Source organism: Chelonoidis abingdonii, chromosome 1 (assembly GCF_003597395.2).
Source record: "Chelonoidis abingdonii isolate Lonesome George chromosome 1, CheloAbing_2.0, whole genome shotgun sequence".
Classification (NCBI taxonomy): Eukaryota; Metazoa; Chordata; order Testudines; family Testudinidae; genus Chelonoidis; species Chelonoidis abingdonii.
Window position 1 is genome coordinate 271,212,541 of NC_133769.1, and position 6,789 is coordinate 271,219,329.

A 6,789-nucleotide genomic window follows, 5' to 3' on the forward strand; every position below is an offset into this window, starting at 1 on the left:
ACCAAACATGTCATATTTTAAACCTATAATTTTCCACATCTTTGCATTATAGTTAGACACTTTTGTTTCCAAAACAAGCCTCACTTTGGGTTTCAAATACTGTACAGAACTGCCTACTAATTTCTTAATCTACCGTTGGTCATGTTACTAAGCGTGACTAGCATTAGCAGAAAATTAATTAATTCAGATAAACCCTAATTATTCAAATGGCTTGGGGGACATATCTGAAAATGCTCGGGCTCCAGCAGCTAAATCCTAAACTTATTACTCAGTAGTGAACTCAAGGGGCTGATCAGACACTCAGTTTTGTACATTCAGCTCCCATTGAAGCCAAGGAGAGCTTGTGAAGGGGTCAACTTAGTGGTGGCCCCTCTTTATGGCCAGGCATGGCATAGCAGCTCTCTCTCCACTGGGGGTCTCCTGCCAATGGCTGCTCTGCCTCTGTAGTAGCCTGCTGCTTCCTGTAATTTTGCCCTCCAACCAGGTCACTTTAAATTCTCTCCCATTCTGGGGGAGTCCATGACCAATAAGCAAGGGGAATTAACTCAAATAGACTGACTTAGTAAAACACAGAAGGGAATGACTCCCTCTCAGGGTACATCAAGATCTGGCCTTCCCTTCCTTCAGTGAGCGATCTTCAACCAGTAGTTGTCTGGGAAGCTCCTGTCTTCAGTCAGCCCCTCTCCACAGGAGCTAAAGGTCCATTTTCTTCCCTGGTCTGCCAACAAGTGAGCTGCTCTGCTTTCCTTTTAAGCTCCTCTTCCAGCCTCTCCAAGTCTTAACCCTTTGTTGTCCAGTGTTGGGTTTGTATATCCCATTACAGAGGCTGCACATGGGCTTCTGGCTCTTACACAATAATTAGAACTAGAAATAGGCCTGGACCAAACCTCGATCTCTGAACATCCCTGAACAAGGGGATGTTCAGAATCTGAACCCAGATTTGGATTTGAGTGTTGCATTTGGACCCTAGTTTTATACATGTTGTGGGGGGGGGGGAATCTAAAAACTTCTGAATCTTGAGATGATCAGAATCCAGTTCTAAATGCTGTAGCTTAGCCTATCTGTAGTTACAATATATGTCAGACATTTTGAGGGAGACACAGATCATATAAATCTTGCCATTGAAACTTGAACTATGGGAGTTTCCTGACTTTAAAGCGCTTGATCTTGCAATCTTAATGACATATTAATGCTAATTTTCTTAGCTTTCTTTAAGGAAAATGAATTTGAAAAGGTGTGTGGAAGGAAGGAGGAGGGAGAAGAGATCTAGAACTAATCATTTTGTGGAGCCTGTAAATTCCTTCCTCCAAGGCTATTCATCTTGTAGATTATACAAGTGCTGCTTCTTTGAGCCAAGAAGCACAGAACTAAGAAGCTGAACATTTTACAAGACTGTATGTATAGCCTTAAGATTGCCAACTGAGTATGCTCAATACACAATTTTCAATCATATATCTGTGAAACCAAAGTTATTATTTTTCAAACCAAAGGGACATATTTTGCCATCACTTATAACCTATTCAACCAACTGATGTCTGGTGTACATGGCACATGGTGTAAATGAGTGTCCAATCTGGATGAAAGGCACTGGCCCTCACTGAGGGTTATGTTTGTGTTAAATTTCAGTCTTCAAACTTAAGAACATTTTTCCTCTACCCCATTCTAAAAAGGTCTGGTTATAGTTTGGAAGGTTTATTTTATATAGAAAAAATTGACACCTTTGCTAAACTCAAAAGCAGATAAAGGAAATTTGCTTAAACTTTAAAAAAAATAACTTTTGGACAGAGACTAGGCCCCAAAGAATAATAATTTAGAAAGGTATTATAAAGAGATTGAGAAAACAGGAAAGAGTATGATTGATTGAAATTAGTAGGCAATTTTAAATATAGTGGGCACCAGCAATTGTCTCCTGTTGTATATACTATAAATATACTAGTTAATGCAATATACAAAATATGTCTCATATCCTAACTGACATATATTTATTACACCATTATATATAATAAAATTCTATTTTCTTTGTTTTCTCTCACTTTTTCTTGAAAACTTGTGAAAAATGGAGAATATAGGATCAAGATTCTCTCTTTTCCAACTGAAATACTATATTAATAGAGCATGATAATCTGTTCCTCAGCTCATGAATTCCAGGTCCTGCATGGAGTGTCATACAACCATATAACATCTCTGAATGCAAAGTTTTGGGGTCACTTAGACTAGACTAGACTAGAATATCAGGGTTGGAAGGGACCTCAGAAGGTCATGTAGTCCAATCAGCTTTAAAATAGTTAAATCAAACAGATCCCACTACATTAAATCTGAGGAGACTAAAACAATTATGATTCCATCAAAGGACGACTATTACTTTCTGCTATGAGTGCATTGGGCACCTTCACCTTCTGGAATGCTGGACACTGAAGTGTAAAACAAAAAACAAAAAAAAGAAAGATTATTGCTACTTTTCCAAATTTCAATTCAACTTTGTGCTTTTATCCCCTCTACTCACATACATAAAATGTATACATCAGCGACTGGTTCCATATTCTCCTGCAAAGGAAAGCAGTAGACAAAGACCTTCAGAATTTTGTACTTTGACAATTTTTGCCTAAAACAAACCTTTTCAAAGAAGCATCAACCCAAATTCTGGGAACTGGTTAACAGAATGTGATCTTTGGAGAGTGGCAACATTCTAGTGGGTCATAAAACAAGCAAGATTTTTGGGATTAAGTGTGGGAGTTGTCCTAACCCCATGGCTCCTGGGATTTCCTGAGGAATTGCCCCTCCCTTCAGAAGAGACTGGAGTATCCTTGCCATTTCTCTGGTCCCTCAAGAGTTCTGCTATTATTGGCTTTGTATCCCAATGGTGACTGCTCATAAGTAGCCATAGAGAGGGCCCCACGGGAACTAATACATCTTCCAACAGTACAAAAATTCTGCTGGATATCCATTAGGAAATCCTACAGGACAACACAGAATGGTAATACAGTATGGCCAGTCCCCTTCTCCTCCTCCTAAGGCTTACCACAGAGAACCCATTAAGTGAGGAGGCATGGATATGTAGTGAACACTCATCTACTGATAAGGTAGAATACAACAGCTGTTCTGTAACATCACACAACAGATTTTTAGGAGGGAAAATTAGAAAAGGCTAACTGAAAATTCAGAGAAATTTTAGGTAGGTAGAAAATAACAACTCAGTATTCTAGGGTTAAAATCTAACAGTGTGGAAAGCTCTATGGAACTATAATGATCACCTCTCACCTGAAACAGCAGCTCAGTACCTTCTTTTAACCATGCTGGGATATTATTTCATTGCTGACCCAAATAGAACAGTGCCAGTTACAACTGGATTTTCTTTAGAGACGCCCATCCAAATTTTCTTTAATTCTGGTCTAGAGGAACCACTGGTAGAGGAGAGAAGGTAGTTCAATTTCCATGCCTAGTCAATCATGGACTTCCTCACTGAGATTTCCCACAAGCCTATAAAATAGTAACATTTCTGGTGATGGGATTTTTTTTGAGGATGGGGGTGTGGGAGGGGGGCTTGGGCAGTGTGACTGAGTGAGAGATGTGCACACCGGGTCATTGGGAAATGGCTTGAGAGTGTATAGCTGTTGACTAGGAGTAATATCCTTTTATGATTATATGCAGAAAACTCTCTCTAAAATCAGTTGCCCAAATTCTGGTTCTATTTAAATCAACAGAAGCTTTCCTATGAACTTAATTGGAACCAGGATTTGTCTCAGATAGAATTTTTCCTAGGAAACAATCTAAAAATCAGGCCCTAACTGATTTTTTAAAAATTCAGCCTTTAAAATAGGTTTACACAGACTACAATCATGCTTAAGAATTTCAACCTAACATTTATATTTTGTAAGGACAGATCCAGAAAAAAAGTTTCTGATATCTTTATTCATCTACTTCACTTGTAAATGTTGTCACTGTCACAACCAGTCACAATCAAGCACTGAGAGGCAGCATTTTAACACATCTTTTTGTGGAGGAGATATTACCTCATAACTATATGCAGAATTCAAATTTGCATATGTGTGCATTGTTTTTAAAATCTGGATTTAAAATATGGAAAAATAAATGGTGATCCAATATTTTGGAATATTTTTACACTCTCCAGACCCTGACATCTTCTTCAGAAAGTCTGATCCTGCTCCCATCAGACTTTTGCCATTGAGTTCAAGGGGAACAGGACTGGGCCCTTACACTAGACGGTCTAGTCAGCTGTTCAAATCACATAGTTCAGTGTTCCTTTTGCCCAATCTGCTCAAGAGACAACACTAATACATAAAGAGACCGACTGTGGAGGATGTAGAAATGCAGTAATGTGAGGTGCCTACAGGCAGAAAACAGCAAAGAATCAGGATGGGTCAAATGAAACATATGTCAATACACTTCTGAATAACAACTAGAAAAGTAAATATTCTTAAATGCCGTATGCTTAAAGGGCTGTTGACATATCCTGGAAACCATTCTCTGACAAAACATTTCTGCTTAAGTATCAAATATTTTCTGTATTTGTTTTCTCTCATTCTTAATTACTGAATGAAAAGAAGCTCCTTTTTACTTAGGACTTGTCTACACCATGCAGCTTTTAGCAACAAGGCTTGTTGCTAAAAGTCAGCGTGTGTAAATGCTCTTTGTTGGCACTTTTGCCTACAAAATACTTCCAGCCCCGCGAGCGCTTCTGCTGACAAAGCTGCATTCACATGGCCACTTGCGTTGGCAAAACTTTTGTCTTCATGGCGGGGCTTTTTTAAGTACTCGTGAAAGACAATAGTTTTGTCGACAACTTTGCAGTGTAGACATACCCTTAGAAGTTCATCTAATCCTGCAGCTCATTCCTTATTTGCAGTCTCTTTACTACAAATAATTTCAGCAGCTAAGTCTGATATCACAGAGGATTGTGTTGTCTATCTAAATATTTCTGACACACCTACCCAAGAGTTACTTGATAAAATATCTAGGCACAGTGGGTAAAATATATTCCTCTGTAAAAGAGGCCACCCAAGGTCTCTGCATCACTTAAGATATGCTTAAACCCTACTAATGGAATAGGAAATATATGTGAAGATTAATTAAGGATAGCAAAGGAATATACTTTAAGGATAAAAATACCTACTTGGTTTCTGTTGCCTCATGATAAGATCATGCGTACCTTTGTATACAAGTAAGCTGAAAGATTCTCATTGACTTCAGTGAGCTTTGGAACAGGTCCATAATGTATGCGGCTACTAGAATCTTTGTTTCTTCATTCTCTCACAGAGATACAAACTGTGGAGAAAAAGTATATGAATTAACTTTGATCTAATCACAACTTAGATGTAATACACTATTTCTTTGATAGCACAAACTGAACACTTATATTTCACTTGCATTTCATTGTATATCATCAAGGTTGATAATACCATAAAGTGGTCTAAATAGAGGGGCAACCTCTTATGGCTGTATACAATAACTGCAAGTGATAACTGATACAGACTGATACTTAATATCTTGAGTGATTTATGGTTCAAACAATTTCCCTTCTGTTGCACCATAAATCTCCTATTTTAACAACTGCAGTATAGAGACAGCTATCAGAATATACATTACAACACACCATTGCTACTGCCTAGACTAACTGAGACTTTCTTGAGGCTTTATGGGACACTAACAACACATTGAATATACAACTCCACTGAACACAAACAAAATATTTTACAATTTTGATAATTTTTTAGGGTGTTATCATTCAGTCATTCATTTGCAAAACTCCCTTTGTCTGTGGTATGTAACAGAACTTTGTTGGAAGGAAATGACTGATGTAGCACTTAGAAAAAGCAGTTCCAATACTAGGTTAACATTACACTTCATTGTAACTTGTGTGCAGTAAAGGATTATTCTTTAAACATGCTTATTTCTTCAACAGGTATCAATTTAAATACATACTTCAATATGCATACAGTTTGGTGTGCTGGACATTAATTCTTCTGGCAAGACTGTTTCTATTACTGTAGCTCTATACAACAGAGCCTTTGTTAAGCTCTCAGAGGAGATGTTTGTGCTATGTTAAGGATCGCTTCCTGTGTAGGTGTTCTTCCAACGCCTCAAAAATGTAATCCATGTAAACACAAATTAAAGAAAATGGAAGGGCAAGGGCTTCTGAACAATAATCAACCCCCCAGAAAAAACCATTGGAACAAGGATAGCATTATTTGTTTGTTTCCCACCTTTTCAGGTCAATGCAAATCTCTTGCTCTCAATTGGTTAAAAAAACCCAAAAGATCCATTTTACACATGGAGGATGAGCACTTCCTCTACAAACAGACAGGGTGGACAAGAGGTCTCATTGCAGCTGGATCCAGCTCTTTTGAAGTCAATGGGAGTCTTTCCATTGACTTTAATAGGGGTTACCTCATGTCCCAGGAGGGGGAATATAATAGGAGCACATTAGAGAGCCTCTGCTGTGGGCAAGATGGGGTGCATCAGGTAGTCTCACGGGTGAGGAGGAGCAGGAAGACACTGTGTCTGGTGGGATGTGAGGGTGTAATGGGTTCAGAATATGAACATTCAGGAAAAATAACTGTTAGTATAAGTTATCCCTGGGTCAAATCCTTCTTGCCTTGCTCACTGTCACGGAGTCCCCGGGCGATGCTCTGCAACTGCTCCCCACTAAGCTAGTCAGGACTTTGGGGAGCCTCCTCTCCCTTGGAGCAGACTTGTTCAGGGCAAGAAGCTCACACGTCTTCACCTCCTGGGTCTCTCCTTGGAGCATTCAGCATCCTCTGCCCCTCCGTG

The 6,789-nt window shown here is 38.9% G+C and overlaps 1 long non-coding RNA gene across 1 annotated transcript in view; it reads right to left on the reverse strand.

The window, feature by feature from the left end:
- Positions 1 to 2,218: 2,218 nt before the first annotated feature.
- LOC116818584 (uncharacterized) overlaps positions 2,219 to 6,789 on the reverse strand; it is a 5,396-nt gene continuing 825 nt past the window's right edge. Inside the window, exons 2-3 of the long non-coding RNA XR_004372210.2 lie at positions 5,132 to 5,283; positions 2,219 to 3,401 (exon numbers count right to left, since the gene is read on the reverse strand). This is a non-coding gene — a long non-coding RNA (uncharacterized LOC116818584). The remainder of the gene's footprint in view (positions 3,402 to 5,131; positions 5,284 to 6,789) is intronic.